Below are 27,663 nucleotides of genomic sequence, written 5' to 3'. Positions count from 1 at the left end.
GGGCTGGTGCCATGCTCTATCCACTCTGCCACCTAGCTGCCCCGATTCAGTCCTTTTAAAAATTATTGGAACTTGATTCAACCCTCTTAAAAACTTTTGGAACCATACCTCAAAAGGCATTGGACTGCATATATACCCTGTAACTCAATGATCTCACAAGTCATTCAATGAGCATTGCTTCAAACAAACTGAGACCTAAGAAAGACTTTAACTGAAAAACTCCAGGTCATGCACTGCTTTCTGGGTCTTTACCATTGTCTTAACTTTTGTCTTGCCACTAGACTTTAATGACTCTGAAGGAGATAGTGTGACTGATAACTTCATGTAGCTCCACCTTACTTAAACCCAATTCACACACATTATCTTCATGTTAGTATTGTTCCTCTTTGAGAATAAAGGATGAACAACAACCACAACCACAACTGCTAATTTTCCTCCTCCCCCCCATCAAAGAAATAAAAGCAAGAATTAGGTAAGTATAATATATAATATATTTATTTAAATATAAATTAAATATAAATAAAATTAGGTAAGTATCCATATAAACAAAAATATTTATAGCAGCTTTTTTTGTTATTATAGTAAATAAATGGAAATAAAGTAGGAATGGCTAAACAGATTATGGCTTGTAAATGTAATAGAATATTATTGAAATGAAATAAATGATTCAAAGAAACCTAGGAAGATTTGTATGCACTGACACAAAGTACAATAAGAATAAAGAGGGTAATGTATACAATGTATATAAAGAAAATTAACTGTAAAAGATTTAAAAATCCTGGAGTGGCTAGGTGACGCAGTGGATAGAGCACCAGCCCTGGAGTCAGGAGTACCTGGGTTCATATCTGGTCTCAGACACTTAATAATTACCTAGCTGTGTGGCCTTGGGCAAGCCACTTAATCCCATTTGCCTTGCAAAAACCTAAAAAAAAAAAGACTTAAAAATTCTAATTATTGCAAAACCAATCTTGGCTCCAGAAGATAAATCATACTTTCTACTTTTTATTCAGACATGGAAAAATATGTTTATTTGTTTTTTTAACTTTATCCTTTTGAAACAAAGGAAGTCTTTTACTTCCTTTTTTTTTGGAGAGAGAAGAGTTGGGGGGGGGGGGTGATACCAAAAATTTTAAGAAGGAAAAAAATGTCAGTGAAGCAAAATTTTTCAAATATACTAGAGAAAAGAAGAAAGTTCAAGAAGTGATGCAGACAAGCAGGAAAATGTTTAAATTATTGTTAAATTATTGAGTTTATAATACAGATTCACTTCTAATGTAAGCAGAATATATTGGAGTCAACTTAAACCAGTGAAAGCCAAGTATTAAATTTTTGGTGTGATCATTCAGAAAGCTTGCTTAATTTATTGTTTTGTTAAATGTATATACTTAAGAAAATAATGCCAAAAATGCTATTAATGTACTTTTTTTTTGAGTGGGAAGTTGGGAGGATGGTTATTAAATATGTATCAGCATACCACTGCATAGTAACTTCCTTTTGGATTCTTCATGTTTGTTGAAACTTGTGAATTTTTTATAATAAAACATTGAGACATAGAAAGGAAGATATAGAGTTTTTTTTCTATGCATACAAAACATGCATTTATCTGCAGTACAAATGAAAAGATATTTAGTTACCTATTTACATCAGATAACTATTTCTGGGACAGTGAACGTAAATAAACACTTCAGGCTGCTGTCCAATGACCCCTCAGGTGTCAAACAGGAATGATACTCAACATAATTAAATTGCTGCATCCTGAGGGTTGTTGTGTGCCTATTCTCTTCTAAGGGATTATGATTAAATGAAGAGTAGAAATGGAATGTATAGATCTCCAATAGAGTAATAGGAAAGTGTCAATGTAACCTTACCTTAGGAAATGTTCCTGGAGAGATTGCACAAAAGTTCTTTTTATAGTGCTGATTGGTTGTTCCTACCTAAATGGAAGGGTACAAGTAAGTTTTGTGCTTGAGTGAATGTGGCAAGGAGAGTCACCAATTTTTCTATTTCTCAGGTAACATGCTCAGAGAAGACTGACCTTTGTGAGGTTGCAGCTCAGCATTTCTTTTGAAATGGAATGGCACGTTCCATTTTCCCCATCCTTCTAGTACTTATAGGACCTCTTACATTTCATTGGTGGTGGGGTTTTTGGTTGTTGTTTTATTGATCCTAAGAGAGAAGATTCAAAGTCTGCCATATTTGAAATTTACCACTGTAATAGCAAAATCATGATATAGGTCAGAATTACTTGTTTTCATTCATGTTTTAGAGGCAGTTAGGGGTGCAGTGGATAGAACACTGAACCTGAGTTCAAATGTGACTTCCCATACTTACTGGCTTTGTGACCTTGAAAGCCCCTTAAGTGGCTCAGTGAATAGAGTAGTTGAAATTTTACCTCAGACAGCTCTGTAACCCTTTATTTAATCTTTGTTTGTGTTAATCCACTGAAGAAGGAAAACATTCCAGTACCTTTGGCAAGAAAACCCCATGGACAGTACTGGTATTCTATGGTATTCTATGGTCCATGGGGGTTACAAAGAGTCAGATATGATTGAACAACAGCAATCCATGTTTAGTGATGATTGTTTGGTGCTAAGAGTTATTCTCCAGTCTCTCTGAATCCTGAACTCAAACCAGTGACATCAGAAAGGGAATTCTTGCATGGAATGAAAGGTTAGACTTGGGTGACTTCTCAGCTATCACTTGAAATCCCTTTCATTTTCGCTTTAATCTCAGTTTAAATCATAACATACACATACATACTCCATTTATTGTAAACACGTATTTTTACATAGATTATGATGCTAAGGTCTGGAAACACACAGAGAGCAAATTTGACAATATATTTTCCTTGATTTTAGAAGTGCTCTAGAAAAAGTCATATTGTAGATAAAATTTTCATTTAAAAAAACTTATTTTTAAATACACTTAGAGGGGTTAATTATTTAAAGGATTTTTATGCTGAACCTTTCTGAAAGATGTGAATAATTGTATGACATTTTAAATTTCTTAGAAATCTATTTTTATGTTTGGATTTTGCTTGAAATGAGTATATCTGTTCTCTGCATCTGCACATGAACACCCCCATGTAGACCAACAAATTTCAATTGCTGCACTTGGTACAAAGACAAATTTAATGAGGAAAGGAGTGATCTCAGAGAGAGAGGAGTTAAACAGAAAAACACCAGGACCTATGTGGAGAGAAATTATGGACTCTGCCTTCTAGGGAGAGACTCTGGACTTCAAAGGTGGATGGCATATGGGAAAGAACCTAGTCAGGGTTAATCATTTTTCTTGCTCCTAAAAGAGCACCTAGTGAGGGAGAACAAGTATTATCACTGACCTCTAAATGAAGTGCCTAAAGAAGTTCTGATTGTCCTGCCCTAGTTACACATTTACACATTAATATTGTTCCCCATCTTTAAGGTACATCAAAAGCTATGGTTGATAGGGAAATTTAAGGCATTAATAGATGCCTTCCTAGCTTTGAGGAAGGGAAGAGTTTCAAGTGGGGATTTCTTGCTCAGGCTGATATCCCTTGAGGGCATCTGTATCTTTCCCAGAAGATGAATTTCAGGCTATGACTTAATTCTTAAAGTAAAGCAAGAATTAGGCATTATTTAGTGAGGGCAAATTGGTCACTTACATAGGAGTCATATATTTTCAATAGGAAAGAAACTTAAAAATCTGATTTCTGATTATCCTAAACAGGGAGGCTTAAGGCTGAAACAACTTCAGATTGTGTGTGTGTGTGTGTGTGTGTGTGTGTGTGTGTGTGTGTGTGTTAGGTAAATGTAAGTGGGGGCAGGGGTGTATGCATGTGATGGAGCCCCTAATAAGGAAGCCTTACTCTTCCTAAAGAGTTATCTAAGGCTCTCTTTTCCATCTCAGGGCACTGATGCGCGACAGGCCAGAAGTCATGGTGTCTCCGTGTGTGCGTATACAAGAGTGGACCATGGAGGGGTGTCCGTTGGTCTGGGCTGAGTGGTCACTGAAGCTTCACTCGCTGCTTCAGCAGGGAAAGAGGGGAGTGGGGAGCCCAGGGTGAAGATGGTGCCCCTCAAAGATGATGAATATAGCCCCCAAGTTCAACCTGGTCCATGAGATCTTGAACTGGATCAGAGCCATCCTCTCAAACAAGATCTCTCGGAATCTGTTCCATTCCTATGCTGGAACCTCTTCACCTTGGTTGAGTAGCCCTACAGCATCTGGAGCGACTTTTTAGGCTTGATTTCCTGTTCTTTTCACATGTTCTTCATCAGCACTATTATCTTGGCTGGACTGGCAACGTCTGTGTTTTCAAAATGGAAAGATAATGCTTTTTTCTATGGGTATATTAAGAGCAAAATTTCTGACTGGTTTTGCAAATGTTCTATTTTTGATCTTCACTACCATTTTTATTTTCTCTGAAGGTGTTGAGAGAGCATTAGAACCTCCAGATGTTCACGTGGAAAGACTGCTACTTTTTTCTGTGCTTGGGTTTGTCATAAATCTAGTAGGAATATTTGCTTTCCAAAATGAAGGTCATAGACTTTCACATGGTTCTGGGCATGGGCATAGTCATTCCCTTTTTAAAGGTGCACTTGTTCATGGTTACAGGCATGGAGATCATGGCCATGGTCAAGGGAAACCATGGTCACAGTCAGGAATTAAAACATGATACCCATAATCATGATCATGGGCATGGACACTTTGTCTATCATGATGGTCTCTCAAATAAAGGACCTAGCAGACAGTTCTTACAAGATGCATTTTTATCCATTCTAGCAGAAAGACTGGAAAGTATCATTGTAATTGCATCCGCCACCATGATGCAAAACTATAGGTTGCTGATAGCAATCCTATCTATCCAGTCTTATTGCCAAATTTATAATTGTGTTATTCCTATGTTAAGAGAATCAGTTGGAATATTGATACAACAAACATTTCCATCACTGGAAAGTTCTACCTCAGTGCTTACAGAGGGTTCAGCAGTTGCAAAGAGTTTACCATTTACAAGAACCATATTTTTAGACTCTTTTACTGATATTTATGTTGAACCCTTGAAATTAGTAGTAGCACCTGATACTGATTCAAGATGGATTTTAAGTCAAACTCAAAATATTTTTTATCAGACTGGAGTAAGACACTTTTATGTACAAATTGGCTTTGCTGCCACATAGTGAATCATCAGAAATTGTGCTCTTTGTAACAAAATGTTCTGGTATTGTAAAATATAAAATATTAGGTCCTCATCATTTCTAAAATAGAGCTATCACCTGCTGAGTGAAGTGAGGCAGAACCAGGAGAACATTGTATACAATAACAACAACACTGTGTGATGGTCAACTACGATAGCTCTTTCCAGCAATTTAGTGATCAAAGACAATTCTAAAAGATTTGTGATAGAAAATGCCATCCACTTGCTGAGAAAGAACTATGGAGTCTGAATACAGATCAAAACATATTATTTTTACTTTTTTTATTTGTTTCTTAGGGTTTTTGTGTTGTCCACTTTTGTTCTGATTCTTTTCTCACAACATGACTAATATGAAAATTTTCTTAACATAATTGTACATGTATAACCAGATTACTTGCTGGGGAGGGAGGAGGGAAGGGAGAAAAATCTAGAAATCAAAATTTTATAAAAATGAATGCTGGAAATTTTCTTTACATGTAATTGGAAAAAATAAAATATTATTAAAAGTGAAGAAATAGAGCTATCACCACTATAACAATTCAAGATGAAAAAATCAAACAGATATATCTTTTATGGTCTAGTAGAGTTCTTTTCTAGGGAGCCAAAATTAAAAGGATAAATCATAGACTTTTTTTGGTGCTCTCTCTCTTTCCAAATCATTTTCTTTTTTGTTTGTTATTTTTGTTTGTTTTCACAAGGCAGTGGGGTTAAGTGACTTGCTCAAAGTCACATACCTAGGTCTGGATTTGAATTCAGGTCCTCCTGACTCCAGGGCCAGTGTTCTATCCACTGCAACACCTAGCTCCCCCCAAATCATTTTCTTTTAAAGGTTTCTTTTTCTTTTTTTTCCCTACTATCATATCTTTATTTCAGTTGAAATAAAGAGTGTGAGCCTGTGATCACTGGTAATGTCTTCTCTGAAACTACTGAAACCAAAGTTCATTCCCCACAAACTATTGTTATTAGAAAGGAAAAAAAGTTTTAAAAAGGAAATCTGTTTTGTATGGAATGTCACATTGTTGACATTCTTCACTATAATCATATGTTTGTAAAAATTCTTTGAACTTTGCAAACTTAATAAACCAAAGTATATTGGGTTTTCAAAATGCCTTTGGTTCAGAAAACATATTGCCAGCACAGAAATGTAATATGGGGGGGTATTTTTTAATGGGCATACTATAACTATAATAAGACTTTTGTTCCTGATGAATTCTAAATTATTTTTGTGTACTTTAAGCTTAGTTTTAAATGTAAAAAAAATTCCCTTATCTTATCAAAACAAAAAGAATTCTTTAAAAAAAGATTATCTAAAGAAAGTAGTAGCACATAGGACCATTTGGACCTGAAAGGGACCTGAAAAACTATCTAGACCAACTTCATCACATTGTAATGTCTTAACACCATTATTTCTTATTCTAGTGGGAAAAGTGCCAGAGAAGGGAGAAAGAAAACCCAAACTGGGCAGTGGGGTCTTTACTTTTATCTGCCATGTTTACATCCTGAGATAGTTCTTATCCATAAAGTATCATGATTTAAAGTTTACAAAATGCTTTCAACCTCATAAAGTAGTAGTGCAAGAATTATTATCTTGATTTCATGGATGAGGAAATATTTAGGTTAAAAATAATTTCACCCAAGATCACAACTGCTAAGTATCCAAGGAATGATTCAAACCCAAGTCTCCTCACTCCCAGTCCAACATTCTTTTCTGTTATACTGCCCAATTGACAGGTAACTTGGGAAAAAATGAGAAGCTGTTAGGGAATCGTTTTGTTTTAAAAAGTTACTGGAGTGGTTTGCCATTTCTTTCTCCAATTCATTTTATAGATGAGGAAACTGGGACAAACAGAATTAACAGACTTACCAAGGGTCACTTATCTAGTAAATATCTGAGACTGGGTTTGAATTCAGGTCCTCCTGACTCTAAGCTGGGCATTATAGCCACTGAGCCACCTACCTACCCCCTTACAGAGCCTTGGACATAATCTAATATAATCCAATCCCCTCACTTTTATTGATTCAGAAACTGAGGCCTAAAGGTTAAATGCCTTGCCCAAGGTCACAGAGCTAGTTAAAAGTAGACATCCTGATGTAGCCGCTGGCTACTTGGGTTCAGTTCTGCCTATGAGGAATCATCATTCAGACTGGGAAAGTATGGGTGAAATAAAACAACAATTTATTTAAAAGGTTACAAGGCATAGGAAGAGAGAGAGAGAGAGAGAGAAAGAACAGCCAAGCAGCCTTGGTTGGGCCATTGTCAGAGAAGACTGCCAGCTGAAGTCCAGCTCAGGTTTTTATGTCTTGTTTCTCATCCCTAGGGCAAAAGGTGAACTCCCTTCTCCTATACTCTACCTGGAATTAGGTAGAGTGTAAAGCCCAAGGAGATCTGGATACAAATTTTACATTAAACAATGGTACTTTAAGAATGGGGAGGGTTCTCACCCAAGATTACAATTATTTTTGTTACAATCATAATTCTCTACTTCAAGTCAATTTACATCTCTACCCAAATTCTTTCTCTTACATTCAAATTTTCTTCATCTACCCCTGCATCATTGAAGCTTTTTGAAAAGACTGAATAAGAATTAAAGGCTTAGTCACTCTCTCCTGGGGCTGTCTTAATGATCTTGGAAAAATTGAAATGACTAAATTTTTTTTGACCAAGTCAAATTATACCACAGTTGCAAAGATCCAGTAGAAGATAACAGCAATGACAAAGCACAGAGAGAATTTTAATAATTCATCACGTTTATATAAGGCTTTAAGGTTTTCAAAATGCTTCTCATTCATTTTTTCATTTGAGGGCAGGAGGGTGGTACCATTGGTGTTAGCATTCTGTTCTGCAAATGAGGAAATGGAATCTCAGAAATTCACTTGGTCATAGGTCCTGTAACTAGTAAATGACAGAACTTAGAGTCAAATCCAAGTCTTCTACTTCCAAATACAGTATCCTTGCTCTTATACTACACTTCCTCCTTTTTGCTAGTAGAAGGCTAGTGGCTCAGCAGTTTTCAGTTCTCTGGATTTACTTTATTCTTATTCCTACTGATCACTACACTGCTTTCACAGTATAGTTTTTCAATGTCATAATTGAAAGTCAGAGGATATGGACTTAGATCTTGGCTCTGCTTATTACCTATGAAACTTTGGGCAAGACATCTTCCCTCTCTGGGCTTCAGGTTCCTCATCTGTAAAATGAAGGAGCTGGGCTAGCAGATCAACATCACTTTGAGCTCTACATCTTATGATCTTACTTGGTATTTGTACAATTGAGAATGACCCTAAATGATGAAGCAAAATCTGTAGTAAGAATTTGAAGATTCAGATAATAACTAAATATGTTTTAGTTTCTTATTAAAACATTACAATATGATGAGGTTGGCCTAGATTATTTTTGAGTCCTTTTCAGGTCTAAATCTATGAACCAATGGTCCTATATGTTACTACTTTCTTTGGATAATTATTTTTTTAAAGAATTCTTTTTAGTTTGACAAGATAAGGGATGTTTTTTACATTTAAAACTATGCTTAAAGTACACAAAAATAATTTTAGCTATTTCAAGGGGAAATTCACTATTTACTATGTACCTACTAAATGTGAGGTACTAAATAAAACACTGTTCTTGAGGACATATGGCAATAAGGAAACTATCCCTGCCCTCTAAGAACTTCCATTCTCCCTACTACTTCTTTTCAATTGTATTGTGCTTTCTTTAGACTTCTCATACTTTTCTTATAAATGCTCTTATTTGACCCTCATTGCAGCTCTTTGAGATTAAAGAACACTAGGATTCCCAAATCCTTTATAAGAAATGAGCAAACACAACCAGAGGAGTTAAGTGACTTACCAAAAAGAGAAGGAGGGAGGGAAGGAAGATAGGAAGGAAGGTAGGCACAAAGGAAGGTAGGAAGGAAGTTAAGAATGAAGAAAGGAAGGGAGAAAGAAGTGCATTGGATAAAGTGCTAGGTCGGGAGTCAGGAAGACTTATCTTACTGAGTTTAAATCTGACCTCAGATACTTACTAGTTGTGTGATCCTAGACTTAATCTGTTTGCCTCTATTTCTTCAGCTGTAAAATGAGCTGGAGAAGAAATGACAAACCACTCTAGTATCTCTGCCAGGCAAACCCCAAACGAGGCCACAAAGAGTTAGACGTAACTAAAATGACACAACAACAACAATATAGAACTACGATCAAAATCTCCTTCTCATTCTAGTACTCTTTCCACTATACTGTGGTTATATTATTAATAATCAGAAAATTTAAATGATCTAGCCAGTTCCCTGTGGGCTAGTTATGTTGAGCCATTTAATCACAAGGAGAATAGAGTTGGGAACTTAAAGATGTTTTAGCTCATGGTAAATAAGAAAATGGTAAGGGAAAATCTTTATGTCCTTAATCTGGTCAAGTTAACAAGTATGGATAATGTACCTGCATATCTTAAAAAGAAAAAGAAAAAGAATGAATTATCAGATGAAGATTGCTGGTCAGAGAGTTTTGAAAAATCCTGAGATATCAGAATTGTAATTGGGCAAATATTACAGTTTTCAAAAAAGTAAACATTTCTGTTTTTTAAATTTTTTTTGAATTTTACAGTTTTTCCCTCAATCTCAATTTCTTCCTGCTACCCTCCACAGAAGTCAGTCTGATAGTCTTTACATTGTTTCCATGCTATGCACTGATCAAAATTGAATGTGTTGAGAGAGAAATCATATCCTTAAGGAAAAAATAAAAACTAAGAGATAGCAAAATTACATAATAAGATTCTTTCTTTGGATACAGATTTTTGGATACAGTATTTTCCATCACAGATACCCTAAAATTGTCCCTGATTGTTGCACTGATGAAATAAGAAGTCCATTAAGGTTGATCATCACACACACCCCCCCCCATGTTGCTCCTAGGGTGTACAGTGCTTTCTGGTTCTGCTCATCTCATTCGGCATCAGTTTATATAAATCCTTCCAGGCTTTTCTGAATTCCCATCCCTCCTGGTTTCAAATAGAACAGTAGTATTCCATAGCCTGTATATATGACAATTTGTCCAGCCATTCCCTAATTGATGAACATTCACTCAATTTCCAATTTTTGCCACCACAAATAGGGCTGCTATGAATATTTTTGTATAAGTGATGTTTAAAAGTAAACATTTCTAAATTAAATGCCAATGAAGTCAGCATCTATCCTAACCAAAATTCTAAAGAGTACTACTAAAGGTATGATTTATCAGGATTTAGAAAAACAAAGAAGTGATCTCTAAGAATCAGGGTGAGTTCTGCATGAACAATCATAAATACTAAACTTCTCTCCTTTTTTTCATAGGGTTATTAGATTGATAAGCCAGGGGGAAACTATAGCTATCATATATCTATAATATGTAGGCAACTAGGGGGTACAGTGGATAAAGTGTAAGACTTAGAGACAGGGAGACAAATTTGAATCCTGAATCAGAAACTTGCTAGTATGGCAATTAACTTCTCAGTGTTCAATTTTTCCACATCTGTAAAATAAGGATAATATTAACTACCTCACAGGACATTTGAAGATAAAATAATTCATATACATATATATATATTTCTCTGCAAATATTTATGTCCCATATAAATGCTAACTACATATGGCTTTTTATAAAGCACTTCACAGAGTCTTTTATGATTTCCTTGTGGACAAGTTGCAGAAGTATCAACTAAATTATAATATAATTAGATATACTCAGAATTGGGTTTATTAACCCAAAGAAGAGTGATTAATGGCTCAACATAAACCTGGATGGAAGCATCTAGTGGAATGCCCAGGGATCTGTCCTTTCTCTGGTCGACTTTATAGTTTTGTGAGTGACTTTGATGAAAACTTGCTTATCAGATTTATAGATATTGTGAAGCCAGAAGGGACAACTAGCAAAATTAATGATAGAATCGGGTTCCAAAAAGATTATAAGATGTTACACCAAGTTGCTGACTCTATGTAAAATTTTAATGACTCATATCATACTAGTGTTTGTTTTAAAGTTCGTAAAATGTTTATTGTGCATTTTAATTTTTTTTATTCTGTACTTAATAGATGCCAAGCAAAATGAGCATTTTCAAATATACCACAGAACAAATGGAGGAGATTGTACATGAAACTGCTGATCTGTCATATTAAGTTTGCTTTTCTTTCTAAGCATATGCCAACTTCAACATTACATTGAGTTCAGAGCATCAACTGCACAAGTACAGACTAGGGGAGGCAAGATTTGTCAATGACATCATGGTAACTCAATTCTTGGAAAGGCCAGGACTCCCTTTTCTCAGCATCTTTTCCACAGTGATGGCTTGAACCATTTAAATAGACACAATTATGCCTGAGAGAAAGAGAAAATCTGAGAATTATCAGTATAATAACTGTCAGATATCTTTTGAAGAGAGTAAGAAGGTTTATTGTCCCTGGAAATCTGAAAGCATAGACTAAATAAAGCCTGTTGGGATGCTGGAATAGGGTTGCCTATTCAGTTTGTATGAGATAAACTCTGGGGTCCCTTCCAACTATGAGATACCAGGAGAAAGCAAAAGTTTTGGAATGTGTTCAGTTAGAACAATGACTAGGACTAAATAAAAAGTGAATAAAAGTATTGTCATTTAGCCTTGAAGTTAGATAATATTAATTTATAGTGGACTAAGTTAACTTGCTTTCATGAGTTTTTCCACGGGCCCTTAATAGTTAGGAGTAGATGAAAGGGGTGAGGGGTGGAGTGAGGGAAATCAACTTGAAGGTCAAAGGCCAAGAGATTGCAAAATAGAAGAGGGTCATCTTTAAAATGATTGACGAACAGATTTTGATAAAAGAAACACAAAACCAGAAGTGATGGATTAGAATAGCAGTTCTCAAACTTTTTGATCTTAGAATCTCTTTATACTCCTAAAATATAATTGAGGACCTACCAAAGATCTTTTGTGAGTTTTATATATTTATATAGATATAGATCCTCATATTAATGTATGAATTATATATTACATGTATATGTAGTCTCACATTAATATATATTTGCTATATTAGAAATCATGATATCTTAGCATTGGTATGTAAAGACTTTTGATTGTGCCCTGAAAGAATCTTTGAAATCTCAGAGGTTCACAGACTACACTTACAGAACCATTGGACTTAGGATAATAGAAGCAATCCAGATTCAACTTTGAATGTGAAGAGTAGATTTGAGAGAATAGTCACAGAAGAGTTGGAACAATCAGAGATTTTGCGGTCAAAGAGAGGTATCTCAGAGTTCAGAATTTTAATTGTTTAAGGTGTGACTTCTTTTGTGGGTGGATAATAATAGAATGAAGATGTGAGTCATGGATGTTAAGAGGGTTGAGGTTTGGAATTTAACATGTCAACAACATGAATATTAGAATCAGAAATGGTGATGTCAGGTGATAATGAGTGAGGAGAGATATGTGATAAAAAGATGTGCTAAAATAACTGAGGAGTATCCTGACAGTCAGATATGGATGATAGGATAGGATAACATAGACTTCAGTGAAAGAGGGTTAAGGTTAACTCTATGATAAGAGCAAAAAGAGAGTCTAGAAATAGCAGTGAGGAGCAAAGATTATGTCAACTCTTCCTCCTGATCTTGTGAATGCAAGAAGAATAGCTAGTTTGGGGATCATTATGTTGGTATGTGGTGTCCTCAAGAGAAAGCCAGATTAGTTTCAGAAGCTGGAAGAAGCATAAGAGGAAGATAGCAATAATATTTTTGAAAGTATTCATTGTAGTACTTTTTGTAGTGGCTAACAAACTGTGGTACTTGAATATAGTGGGATATTATTGTGATCTAAGAAGGAATAGATATGTGAGGAATTCAGAGAAGCATGGGAAGATTTATATGACCTGATACAAGTGACCCAAAGCTTCCCATGGAAGCAAAGGCCTATCTTTGCTATGCAAATATTTTTCTGATGTTGATCTATGGCAAGAACTGGAACATCACTTCCTCTGAAGAGCTAAAGATGAGCATCCCACAGAGGACAATGGAAAGGTGTGAGCAGGCTGCAAAATATAAACAATGAGGACCTCTAAAAAAGAACAAGAGTTATTGTGGAATTATATAGCAGAAAGAAAAGATGTTCTGGTCACATGACAAGACAAAGGAATAACAGATGGACAGAGAGAACGTCTACTGGTACTTTGTCAGGAGAAAATAAGAAAGGCCTCAAATCCTTAAGTGCACACTATGGTGAACTTCTGATAGAACATAGACAAGAGTTGAATAAGGCAGACAGGCAAAGATGGGTAGTTATCTTCTGTCTTTCCTAAAGGAGTGAGCCCAAACTAATGATTACACAGATCCATTTGAATAATGAGACATTGAATGAAGTAAGCAGAACCAAATAAACTAGTTACAATCACTACAACAATGTAAATATGGAGGGAAAAAAAAGAAAATTAAAACTGAAAATTCTGTAATTACAATGCCCAGATTTATCCTGGAAAGAAGAGATGAGAAAAATGCACCTCTTTTCCTTATTTGCAGAGATAGGGTACTGCAATGGAATACTGCATCCACCATCAGACTTAGTGGTGAGCTGGCGTGGTTTTACAGAATTGCTTTGTTCTCTTCCTTTTCATATGTTTTGTCTCACTGCCATCACTCACCAGGAAGTAATACATTCAGAAGTAAGGATGCAAAATAAGATTTCAATAAATATTTTAAAATAAAAGAGATGGATGTGTTAAAAAAAATTATCACATCTATGGAAGAGTAATGTTGTTACCTTAAGACACGTTGGTTAACTTAAGACAAGTAGCTCCACAATGTATTGTCATTGAATCTTGGACTCAGAGAATCTGAGTTGGACAGGACCACAAAACTTACCTAAAGCATAGAGTCCTTCTCAGGAAGAGAGAGGAGAATGAGCAGGGTGGGAAGAGTTGCCTTTTCAAGGCTGTAGCCACAAGGAGAAATATTTGATGGGAGACAGGTAAGCTCACTAAGATGTCTGCTTTTCCCTTCTGTCTTTTGAGTTTACTATTTTTACCTTGCATTTTAATGAAGGATTTTCCTGGCAGCAAGGTCCCCAGTTACCAGCAGTCTGACAGAGGTGATTTAATTAAGGTGTTGGCAGTTTGAGATACTGGTGACCTGCCAGTTACTATTCTGTATAATTCTTCCAGACCCAAGGAAGAATCACTCTGAATGTTTAGGGAGATCCTCTGAACCCTTTCTCATCCTTGTTCCCAAAAATGATTTTCTACTCATTTCTTTCCTGCCAGGTTTTCAGAAGGGTTTTTTTTTAGTGTTTTTTTTTAAAAAAAACTCATTTCTATAGAACAGACTATGAGATTGCACAAGAGACAAATTATCTTGTTTGCAAAACACACTGAAATGCATTTAAACTTTGGATAACTGGCAAGGGTCCTGTTCACTTAAGCAAATAGGGAATTCCTGAACATCTCCTTACTTGTCTGAGAAAAAGTAGGTGGGGTGAATGGATAGAGGGTTGGACTTCAAGTTAAGAAGACTTGATTTCAAATTCTATGTTAGACACTTAGTAACTCTGCAACCCTGACAAGTCCCTTAACCTCTAAAATGTAGATAATCATAGTGCTTACTCTATTATAATATTAGTAATATAACATGTTAAATGTTTTGTAAAATTTAAAGAAGTAAAATTTCATGTTCTTGATTTCCTTCTGCTCTTTCTCCTCTTCCTTCTCATTTATGATGATTTTGTGATGATAATGACTTGTGGCTCTCCATTGTTCTAGGAAGATTTATGAATCTCTATTTCTGTAAGCCAGTCAGGACTTCAAAGAGTTCTGGACTTCACATCATCACCACTCAGGTCATTCTTCACTTATACCCACTTCTGCCCTGTCACCATCCCCATCACACTTTTCTCCAAACATATTGACTTCCCAGTGAGGCAATAATAACAACAGAAAAATAGTTCATAGAATTCTAGAATCAGAAGGGCCCTCAGAAACCATCTAGTCCAAATCCACACCTGAACATGAATGCCCTTGAAAATAAACCTGACAAATGGTCATCTGGTCTCTGCTTGAATAGTTCTGGGGGGGGGGGGCTCACCACTATATAATATAATTTCATTCCCTTGTGGGATATCTAATATTTAGGATTTTTTCTGTATATATTGAGTCAAAATATTTCCCTTTATATATTCTATCTAATAGTCCTAATTTGGCCCTCTAGATCCAAGTACCCTGATAATCTACCTAGAATATGTGATGGAAGTTAAATATCAATAATAACAGAACTTCAGATGCCATTGATGCCACATACACACACACACACACTCTCTCTCTCACCCTCAAGAATAATTTCTTTTTAAAAATTCTAAACTTAGCAAACAATCAATAAAATGAGGATTCCCATTATATAATAGAACATAAAAAGAAGATTAAACATGAAATTGTAAATCTTTGGGGTTTTTTGGCCTGGTTTCCCTTTAAAACGTATTGTCAATTCAACATGTAAATTTCAAATTTCTCTTTCCTGTTAATGATTCTTTCAGACTTTCTGTTCTCTGTATTTTCAGTGATTCAATGACACTTTTTTATTTTTCTTTTCTTTCTTTCTTTTTTTGGGGGAGGAGGGGATGCCTTTTCTTACCCACCCATTTGGAAACAAAATGCTTATAAAAATATTCATAGTCAAACAAAACAACTTCCCACAACAGTCACATCTGAAAATCTATGTCTTTTTCTGCACCTTAAGTCCCTCATCTTTGTGTCAGAAGATGAATAGCATACTTCAGAACAATTTCTTTAAGTACAACATAAAGTTTTCCAATCTGCCTCCAATTTTCCTTTCTAGTTTTATCTCTCATTATATCATGTCAACTGCTTCCTTCCCCAAATCATGTATTTTTGTGCATACTTTTCCTCCTGCCTGTAATATCCTGCCTCATTTCTGCCTGTTGAAATTCTACCTTTTTCCAAGGACAAGCTCAAAATGTCACTTCCTCCATTCACCCTTTATTGATTTCCCAAGCTACAGGATATCAACTCCTCTTCTGAATTCCTATTAATCCCACTTCCTTTTGCATACATAGAACCTTCCCAAATCATATTCTAGATAAGAGTTCCATTCCACCAAGTCTTAATGACACCTAGAAGATCAAGTTGGTTTCAAAGGATCATAGATACTGGTTTGGTTTCAAAGGATCTGAGTGTGAATGCTGGTACTCAAAAATACATGTATGTACCTGTGTAACCATGTAGATACATATGTATTTGTATCTACATATGTGTGTATATACAAATATTTATATTTATCTAGTTACTATTTCAGCAAAGTATATATGCTATTTATATATGTATGTATATGTGTATGTGTGTGTGTGTGTGTGTGTGTGTCTAGATATATAAGATAGATATGACTGAGAGAATCAAAAACATTGGCCACCCTCTTTGGGGTCAGGACTATGTTTGGGAGGAATCTGTTTATTTTTGTATTAAACCCCATTTTATGGAAGAGATCCAAGAGGAGTGATAATGTTTTTTTCTTCATTCTCAAAGAAGATCATGACATAGGGAGGTGATGCACATGAACTGGATTTGAATGAAAGGGTGCTGTGCTAAGTCACCAGGCTTACTTTCTCCTTTAGAGCCACATGGGTCTTGTGGCCAGATATGAATTAAGGCAACTGGAGATGGCCCTGGATGTGAGGCAGTCAGGATTAAGTGACTTGCCCAAGGTCACAGTTAGTAAGAGTTGTGTCTGAGACTGGATTTGAACTCAGGTCCTCCTGACTCCAGGGCCAGTGCTCTGTCCACTGTATCACTTAGCTGCCAATTTATATATACATGAAGGGTGGTGTGAGGGTGGAGTATGTCCAGGGAATGGTCAGGATTTCTGAGCTGAAATAACCTAGAGACTGATTCTAAAAGGCAGAAGTAAGGAGGGAGTACATTGCATACATGAGAACTAGCCTGCACAAAGGAGATGGAATGTCATGTGGGAATTCTACACGCCTTCCAACATTCCTTCCAAACTCTATGTTCTATGATCTGTGGTCTGGTAATATGCACTGAATTCATCCAAAGTTGTCACTATTTTTTTCACTTGCCTTATTTCCCCCCCTCTTGGTCTGTAAACCCCTTCAAGGCATATGTCTTCTGGACCTTTGTATCCCCATTATACCTAGAATTTGGCTTTACACATATTAACTGGAAGTCACATATCAAGATTGGTAGTCATACTATAAAAACTTAACAAAGAAAAAAAGAAAAAACTTAACAAAGGAATAAACATCAATTTTCATTCATCAGTGGAAGAGCATTATTAGCATTCCAACCTAACAAGGCTTCTAAAAAATAGGAGTATTCTTCCTGATTTTTATGGGACAATGAATCCTTTATGCAATAGTATGAATGAAACCAAATTGGGGTGGTGTTTCTAGGCAGACAAATCTTTATTACATGATTTTTCTATCACTCTAAAGGAATTAGGTGTGTCCAAAATCCAATTCACGCCAGCAAGTATTTATTAAACACCAACTTAATATTAAGCACATAAAACTCACTGTGCTAGGCTCTAAGTCAACAAAAAAACAGACCCCACCTTTAAGGGTAGCTTATTAAATACCTGCTATGCTAAACTCTGGAGATAGGAAGACAAGATAGTCCTGCCCTCAAGGAGATCACATGGGATTTCCCATGGGAGTGGGGAGGGGGGGGTGAGGGAGGAAGATAACATGAAAACAACTTTGTGTAACATCATATACATATATGTATATTTTAAATTGGAGATAATCCACAGAAAGAAAGCACTAATATTTAGGGATATCAGGAAAAATTTCTTGTAAAAAGTAATATTTTAGTTGAGATTTGAAGGAACTAAGAGAGGTCAGGAGGTAGAGATGAGGAGGGTACCTATTTCAGGCATGAGGACAGACCAGTGGAACTGCATGGAGTCTGGAAATGGAGTGTCTTATGTAGGAACAGCATGGAGGCCAGTGTCACTGGTTAGTATAATATGGGGAAGGAGGGAAGTAAGGTCTAAGAAGAAAGGAAAGTTAGGAGGGGGCCATTTTTAAAGGGTTTTGATAAAATGTCAGAGGATTTTATATTTGATCCTTGAGATAATAGGGAAACACTGGTGTTTGTGAGTTGGGTGGATAGGGAGAGACAGAGTTGATGTAATCAGATATGTACCTTATGAAGATTACTTTGATAGCTGAGTGTAGGATTGGGAATAGGGATTGTAACAGTCCAAGAGTAAGATATAAAGAAGGCCCATACCAGAATGGTGGCAGTGTCAGAGGAGAGAGGAGGTTATATGTGAAAAATATTGTGACAGTAAAAATCTACAAGATTTGGAAACAGATGGATATGGGAAGTAAGAGAGAATGAGGAATGGCATTTAAGTTGTGAGTGGATAATTGAGAAGATGGTATAATAGGGAAATTAAGAAGAATAGAGGATTTGTGGGAGAAGATGAGTTCATGTTTTAATATATTGGCTTTAACATGTCTATAGGTTATCCAGTTTGAGATATCTAATAGGTAGTTGGAAATATAGGTCTGGAAGTTAGTAGAGAAGTTAGGATTGAATGAGTATATTCGAAAATCATCAGCATAGAGATAATGATTGAAACCATAGAAGTTGGTAAGATCATTAGTGAAAGAATATAGTAGGAGAAGAGAAGAAAAACTAAACCAAATCTCAATGGGGGATAAACTGGAAAGGGGGTGGGACATCTTATATGTAATTTGAGGAAAAAGAGGAGAAAATGGAGAAGAAACTGGTGGTGGTAGTAGAAGAAGAGGAGGAGAGAGGAAAGTAGTAAAAACTATAGGGAGACTCCCAAGCCATATATTAAGCTTCAGAGGCATAGGTCAGGATGGGGTAGATTCAATGTATGATGCTATCAGAGCAAAGGGAAGGAAATGGAATGACAAGCTCCAGGAGCAGCAAATTCATTAGTTTGGCTTAAATTGAAAGTTGGCAAAAGGGAATCCTTCAATAAACCTGAATATGTAAAATAGAGACAAATAAAAAGGGCTTTAAATGAACAGCTGAGAAGTTTTTAGTTTATCCTGGAAGCAGTAGGTTAAAAAAAAAGACATTAACAATAGTAAGAAAAAGGATTTGGTCATATCCTTCTTTTTCCATAGAATTGCCTTGGATAACATCTTATTGACTCAGCCAAGCACATCTGCAGGAACTGATGAATTATTCCTGCCACTCCTAACTAATGAACCTTGACAGGCAGGATAAAGGAAAACTCCATACATAAATATATAATATTTATAAAGCAAAGCTTCCTGGATTCTTCTGGCCTGCATATATCATCTCATTGCCTTTGGCTTTTGTCCCTGTAGATGCATCCAAGTGCCCTTGATCAGAAACTTAGAAACTTGGGTTCCAGTTCCACTTTATCAGCTAATACTGTGTGATCTTGCATAAATCTCTGAAGACATTTTTTGATCTAGAAACCGTGTGGTTTAGACTTTAACTGTTAATAATAATATTTCACTTTAATACTATTGGGTTGTAAAAAATGATTGGGGGATAGTCTCAGATAAACATGAGAAGATTTATATGAGCTGATGCAAAGTGAAGTGAGAAGAACCAAAAACAATTGTACATAGCAAGGGCAATGTTGTATGATGATCAAGTGTGAAAGACAGCAATTCTTATCAATAAAATGAACCATGAAAATTCCAAAGTATCCATGATGAAAAATATTGAGGGAGAATTGATAGACTATAAATGTCAATTCATGCATATTTTTTCTTTTTTTATTTTACTTGCTTCACACACACACACACACACATACAACATGGCTAATGTGGAAATATGTTTTCTATGACTTCATATGTATAATGAGCATCATATTTCTTGCCTTCTCAATGTTTATGGGAAAGAGAATTTGGAACTGAAAACAAAAATTAAGAAAAAAAATAAAAGAAAAGAAAAATAAAATAAAACTTATTGGGAAAAAATGCCGCTTTTATTTATAGCATTGTATGGTTATAAAATGCTTCATTTTAATCTACATAATAGTCCTGTATTTCTTACCTCAAACACTTTAGCTCTGACCTTGAATCAGTCTCTACTTTTTCATCTGCAAGATGGAAATAATACAATATAACTCACCAGACTTTTGTGACAATCAACTGAGATCAAGTTTTGCAAAACTTTAAGTATTATATAAATGTTAGTTATCAGTACTAATAGTCATAGAACTAATACTATTTAATCCTACAGATGAAGATCTAAAGCTCAGAGAGGTTACTAGAACTACCTAAGAAGCTAGTAATAATAGTAGTTACATAGATAACCCATTATTTTACATATTTTATCTCAGTTGATCACTTCAACCCTGTGAGGTACTTGCCATTGTTATTCTCCCTTTACAAACAAGAAAATGAACTAAGCGAAGGTAAAATATTTCCCCAAGGTCACACAACAAGGGAGGGGCTGAAATTAGATTTGAACTCAGGTCTTCTAGACTCCTACCTTAGCACATTATTTACCGATAAGTAGTAGAGTCAAAAACTTTATAAGATCATAGATTTAAAACTGGAAGAAACCTTATAGACCATCTGACTAACAATTTATAGATGAGAAACAGAAGCTCAGAGAGGTTGTGACATACTCAGAATAGAATAGTAATCAGAATAGGGAATTAAACCGAGGTGGGCCAGCTCCAAATCCAGTATTTGCAGTTGTATCACAATGACCTTTTAAAAAAAGAGCAATGAAAATTAAAAGAGAGGAAAAAAGGAAGCTGGTGGTTTCAGATGTTTTATTTGATAAAGAAAGATAAGTGACAGGAGCCATGGCCCAGTGATTTCATTTAGAAGATCCACTAAACAGTCAAGCTGGGCATTTTTCTTAGGTGGTAAGCCAGGGATGGGGACAGGGTGATCCAGCAAAATGACCCAAAAGAATAGTCCCTCTCCCTTCAGGATGTTATATAAAGACATGCTAACATTTCAGTCCAGAAAAGGGAATTCAGTGTGACTAACATTTTATTTTTGGACACAGCAAGAAGTACCTGGACACTGATATCTCTGAACAATAATTTGAGCTTTTTAGGGTGAAGGACTTTTAGTTTCTGCCATATGAGGGTAGATTTAAGAACTGGAGATATTTAAACTCAGGGGGGATATGACAGCTGCCTTCAATTATTAGAAGAACTATCATGTATAAGAGGAATTAAACTTGTTCCTCCTTGTTCCCAGAGGGGAAGCTAGAAGGGAAGAAAGATTTATTAAGCATCTACTATGTGCCAGACTGCATGCTTAAGTGCTTTAAGAATGTTAAACAGTTTGGTTCTCACAACAACTTTGGGAGATAGCTGTTGTTATTATCATCCACATTTTAAAATTGAGGAAACTGAGGCAGGTGGAGGTTAAGTGACTTGCCCAGGGCTAAGCAGCTAGTAAGTATCTGAGACTAGATTTGAACTCAAGTATTTCTGACTCCAAGCCCAGAATTGTATCTACCATGCCACATAGCTTCCTCAAAGGACAAAATTAATACAATACTGCATAACAAATTAGCAGAGAATACTTTAATCTATGGTTTCCTGACTCCAAGTCTTTTATTATTTTTAATACCCCAAATCACTTTGCAATCAATACCATCTGGTCAATCAAAAGTGGCAACAATGCTTATATTTGCTTGTAGAGAATTTGATTATTAGTCTTGGGATGTCCCACGAACATCTTTTAAAGGCAACACCTCCTAAACTAACAAAAAGCTGCTAAACTCCAAAGAGGAAATTTTTCTTATTTTCATATCAATGAATCAAATACATATATGTATACTTGTACATGTATGTGTTATGTATGGTGTGTAGGTGTAGGTGTGTGTGCATATACAGATATTCCATGGTTCATTTCCTTAACTAAATTCTAATCCAATTGAAGAGACAAAACTAATATTGTAATTCAATTAAAAAAATAATTTATTACATGCCCACTAGGAGCAAAGCACTGCACTTCAGGGGAGGCTAGGTGCAGCAGTGGATAGAACACCAGCCCTGGAGTCAGGAGTACCTGAGTGCAAATCTGGCCTCAGATGCCTAGCTGTCTGGCCTTGGGCAAGTCACTTAACCCCGTTGCCTTGCAAAAACCTAAAAAAAAAAAAAAAAAAAGCACTGCACTTCAAAGATAAAATGAAAAAGAAGTCAGAAAATGAATCAAGCATACTGGGAGGATGTAATATGTGTATAAAGAATATACAAAGGGCAGAGGAAGTATCACTAACTGTGGTTCTCTGGCTAGACTTGTGTAGGGGTTTATACTTGAGCTGAGCATTGATGGAAGCAAAGAAAAGGATGGAATCAAACAAGGGGGGACAAACAAGAGGTGGAAAATAGAATATTATATATATAAGAAATAGCAAGCAAAACAGTTTTCCAGAAACATATAGTTCATGAGGTGCAGAGTAATATAAAGATTAGTCTAGAAAAAGGAAAGGAATAAGCATTTTATATAGGATGGAACCAGATTGTGAAGGGCTTTAAATAACATACAGAGAAGTTTGTATTTGATCATAGGCAATAGGGAAACAATAAAAATTCCTAAGTGGAGAATCCACATCTTCAATATTGTGCTTTAGGACCAGCAGCAGTTTGGCAGCTGTGTTAATGATGGACTGAAGAGAGTAGAAAAAGAAGCAAAAAACTAGTAAGAAAATATTGCAATTGCCCAGATGAGAGATAATGAGGAATCCAAGACAGCACCTAGGTGGTGAGCCTGTGGGACTGGGAGTATGATATTCTCCCTTGACAATAATAAGGAAGAGGAGAGGAGAGGAATTGGGTGGGGCAGGAAGGAAGGGAGGCAGGGATAATGAGTTCAGTTTTGGATAGGCTGAGTGTAGACTGTCTACTGGTCATCCAATTCAAGATATCTGAATGGCAGTTGGAGATGGGCGATTGAAATTCAATGGAGAGTTTCAATCAGTATAGGTAGATTTGAGAATCATCAGCATGGAATGATAATTACATTCATGAGAGTTTATGAGATTACTATATGAATTAGTTAGAGAAAGAAAAGAGGGTCCTAAATAGAATCCTTTCCTGAACTAGTTTCAGAGATTTAGAATGACAGGAATGGAGGAACAGCTGTGTATGTGAACCTGGTTTGAGTAGTGGCTGTATCTTTCCAGAAACAGTTCCAGTGCCAATTGGCTTTGTAGCCGTGAACAGATTAGACAGTGTGAACCAATGTGCTACAGTGGAAAGCATACTGATCCTGGACCCAGGAGACCTGAATTCAAATTCCAGTTCTCCCACTTCCTAGCTTACATGACCTTTGGAAAGTTTCTTCTTCTAGAAAATGGAAATAAACATTCTTATGCTATGTTTCACAGGGGCATAGTGAGGAAAATCCTTCTGTAACCCTTGGACTTAGAATATGAGTACATATAAATGTGAGATATGATTATTAGTTTCCTGGGTTCTCTCCAATTCCATGAGCCAAAAATGACAAAATGTCCCTTTTCCCAATGTCTCTAAGGTCTCTTTTCAGTGACTTCCTCAGAGTGCTGGGTCTGTAATTCAGCTAGTGACTCACTCTGTGGAGAGGTGGACATGTCCTCTTGTTTTGGATTGTGTCATCTTTTTCTGCTGCATTCACCTTCATTAAGTCCATTTGGAGGTCCCTCTAAAATGTGATTACTTCATGCTGAGAGAGATTTATTGCATCCTGGGTGAAAATCTTTTCTGTGAATGCTGGGTGGAGGAAGGAAACTGAAAAAAAAAAGTATGTGTAGCATCTCCACCCATCAGAGTAGGCAAATTTTCTCCGCAAGATTAGAAAAAGGATACTGCGATGCACCCTTGCAAATATTTATAACACATTTGTCTGCCACCTAATTTATTACCAGACTACCTGTCAACCAATACTGCCAATGACAAGCACAATGGATTAAAAATACTTGTTAGAATCAAGGTTCTTTACTTCTTAGGGATGATGGAACCCTTGGACAATCTTGATTTATTTCTGGGTCCTCTTCTCAAGTAAAGATTTTAAATTCAAAAAGTAAACTAAGATTATAAAAGAAACTAATTATACTGAAGTACAATAATCAAAATGGTTTTAAGTTTATAAATCCCAGATTAAGAACTCCTGAGTGAAAAGATCCAGATTCAAGTTTTTTGTCTTCCAATCAATCAATTTATGTTAAATGCCTTCTATGTATCAGATGGTGTGCTGAATGTTAGGGATATAAAAAGAGGTATGTCCTGAAGAAGCTTATAATCTTAGTAGAGGAAAAAACAAACAAACAAAAATCTATACAAAGCAAGCTATATACCGAATAAATAGGAAATAATTGACAGTGGGAAGTCACTGGAGGTAAGATGGGTTGGGAAAGGATTGCTAATGAAATAAGGATTTTAATTGAAACTTAAAGGAAGCAAGAAAGATCAGCAGTCCAAGTAGAGGATGGAGAACATCCCAGGCCTGGGGACTAATCAGAGACAATTTCTGGAGCTGAGAGATGGAGTGGCTTGTTCATGGAACAGCCAGGAGAACAAGAGTCACTTGAAGAGAACATTTGGGAAAGTAAGGTTTAAGAAGATCAGAAAATTAGGAGAGGGCATTTTATAATTGCTTCTGGAGGAAATAGGAAGCCAGAGGAGTTTCATGGACAAGGATAGAGACTAGATCTGGATTGAGCCCACTCTTTAGGAAAATCATTTTAGTATCTGAATGGAAGTTGGATCAGTATAGGAAAGACTTGAGGTAGGCAGATTCAACCACAGGCTATTTCAATAATCTAAACATGAGGGATAGCTAGGTGGCACAGTAGATAGAGCACAGCCCTGGAATTCCAAATCTAGCCTCAGAGAGTTAATAATTGCCTAGCTGTGTAACCTCGGGCAAGTCACTTAACCCCATTGCCTTGCAAAAAAAAAAAAAAAACACAACAAAAATAGAGAGATGTTGCAAAAGTGAAATCAACTGACCTTAGCAACAGCTTGGATATGGCAAGGGTGAGAGATGATTAGGATGGTTGGGAGTCTGAGGGACTTCCACGAACTATATAATCCTGGACAACTGATTTCAGTATTCTGGGTCCTAGTACTAGATCAGAGGTTCTTAAGCCTTTTGTATGTCTTAGAATTCTGTAATCATCTGATAAAGTGTATGGACTCCCTTTCTGAATAATGTTTGCTGCTTTAAAAATTCATATTTGAAAGAAATGCAAAATTTAAAAGAAAGATTGGAGAAAATAGATTTTTTTGGTCCAAGTTTATGGATCCTCTGATATCTATACATAGACTCTTTGGGGGGAGAGGTTAAGAACCCCTTTCTAGATGAACTATGAGGTCTCCTCTAATTCTATAATCCATAAGTCCACATTGTTGTAGGCTAGAATAGTTCGCCTATCCTAATACCCTTATACATGAATTACTACGCAGTTTCCTAGCTGTTTTCTCTGACTTCAAGCCTCTTTTCCCTTAAATTCTAGGTCAGAGAATTAGAATTTCAAAGCGAGAGAACTCAAAAGCCTAGACCAGTATGTATCTGAAAAATTCTTCCCTGTAACATAATTGAAGAGTGATCAATCAGATTCCCATTGACCATTGCCAATGGGAATTCTCTACTTCCCTAGGTAGTGCAATTCTTTTGTGGATAACTTTAATTGCTAGGGAGTTTTTCCTTATATTGAGTATAATTTTCTTTGCAACTCCCAACCAAGTTCTGCTCTCAAGGCCAAAAAGAGTCTAATCTAGAGGTGTCAAACTCAAAGAGCATCTGATCTCTGACTGTTGCTTTATTGATTTAGAAAACAACAAATTATTGTTATCTGTTATATTTTGTTTATTTTTGTTAAAGATTTCCCAATTACATTTTAATCTGCCATTTTAGAGTTTTGTCAGTGTTTGACAACTCTGGTTTAGTCTAACTGTAAGCCACTGCCAGACTAATCTTCTGAAACCATCACTTTCTCCAAGCCACTTTTCCCACTCAAGAATATCTACAGTGAATCTTTTTTGACTACCACCTCTTATCTAAATGTTGTTCCATAAATTTAATACATCTTTAAACACTTATTACACATGTAATTAAAACCTTGTGTGGATCTAGAACAGAGTTGTCAAACATTGTACTAGTGGGTATAATACTTCCAAGTGAGGCCTGAACAAGATTAAAAGTAATTGAAATATTTTTAAAATAAATAAAAATATAATAGAACATAGATAAGTGAATATGTTGTTTTCTAAGTCAATAGGCAGTCCATAGGGATACTTAGGTGTGGTTTAGTGGCCCCGTTTCTATTTAAATTTGACATCACTGGTCTAGTGGACTCTTGATTTTATTACTTATTGATGCTACTCCCCGTGAATAAGACACACCCTTTCTAGAAAAATCTCATACAGTAGTTGTAGATTTTTTTTACTTGCAATTCCCATTTTTTGTGCGTATCTTTGTGTACATTGATTCACATTTGTTACTGGTATATTGTTACATTTTGCCACATTCTGCTCAGAAAAGATTTTCATACAATGCTGGATTCAAGTTCAAAGTGATCCAGTTTGCAAAACTGAAAGGAAATCGTGCTGCTGAATGTTTGGTTCTCCTCCAATTGAGAAAATAATCCAAGACTGGCTCCAGGAAGAAGAAACTCTACTGAAAACACCATGTCAGAAGAAGGTCATGAAAGGCAAGTTAGCAAAATGGTCTGAGTTAGAGAGGGAATTGAAGAGAGGGAAGAACGAAGAGCAAGTGGGATTCCCATGTCCACAAAAATGGTTCAGCAGGAGGCCAGAAAATTGCTGATGAAAGAGAAGTAACTGATTTCAAAGGAGGACACAAGGGGTGCTTTAGGTTCATGAAATGGAGTGGACCAAGGATATGTCCAGAAACCATACTTGCCCAGGAAGTGCTTGAGGTCAACCACAGACCAGAGCACAGGCAGGAGAACAGTTAGAGCCTCTCCTAGGTCAGTGATTCATCATCAAACACACACAGATGAGGACAGGCTAATGGATGGAACTTTTGACAATGAAGAGGAGTTATATGAATTTTATGATGAATAAAATTTGATTTCAATAACATTATGTATATATATTTTTTTCAAATTTCAGGTCCCAAAATTAAAGTGCATCTTCTTATACATGTGGAAATACAGTACTTAGATAATCAACCTATGTGAGCTAGGGCAATATCACCTCTGCAACATTCCAAATCTTATTCACACACAGATCAGGATGTCACCCTATGATATCATTGACCCTCTTTGTAAAAAAGGTCTAATAACAACAAACTAGGCCCACTCATCAACCTTATCTTCCAATATATCCTACTATGTGTTCAATATACTAGGCAAACCAGTCTCCTCACTGTCCCCCAAATATGATCAGCTTAGCTTTGTTTCACACATTTCCTACTTCTCCTTTCTTCCTCAAAAAATGGTGGACCTAAATGACCTCTATGGTTCCTTCCATCTCTAAATCCTATGACCCTATGTGCAAAACCCTGTGGTTAAAAAGATAAATGTAATATACATAATATA

At 36.0% G+C, this 27,663-nt stretch overlaps 1 protein-coding gene and 1 pseudogene across 1 annotated transcript in view; both read left to right on the top strand.

Annotated features, from left to right (window-relative positions):
* The window catches only part of ASAP1 (ArfGAP with SH3 domain, ankyrin repeat and PH domain 1), a 606,433-nt gene that overhangs the window by 56,086 nt on the left and 522,684 nt on the right, over positions 1–27,663 (top strand). The window lies entirely within an intron of this gene.
* On the top strand, positions 1,535–8,672 carry LOC141499676 (zinc transporter 7 pseudogene; annotated as a pseudogene).

Source organism: Macrotis lagotis, chromosome X, assembly GCF_037893015.1.
Source record: "Macrotis lagotis isolate mMagLag1 chromosome X, bilby.v1.9.chrom.fasta, whole genome shotgun sequence".
Classification (NCBI taxonomy): domain Eukaryota; kingdom Metazoa; phylum Chordata; class Mammalia; order Peramelemorphia; family Peramelidae; genus Macrotis; species Macrotis lagotis.
The sequence above is the reverse complement of the archived record's forward strand: the minus strand, read 5'-3'. Positions and strand labels throughout refer to the sequence as shown.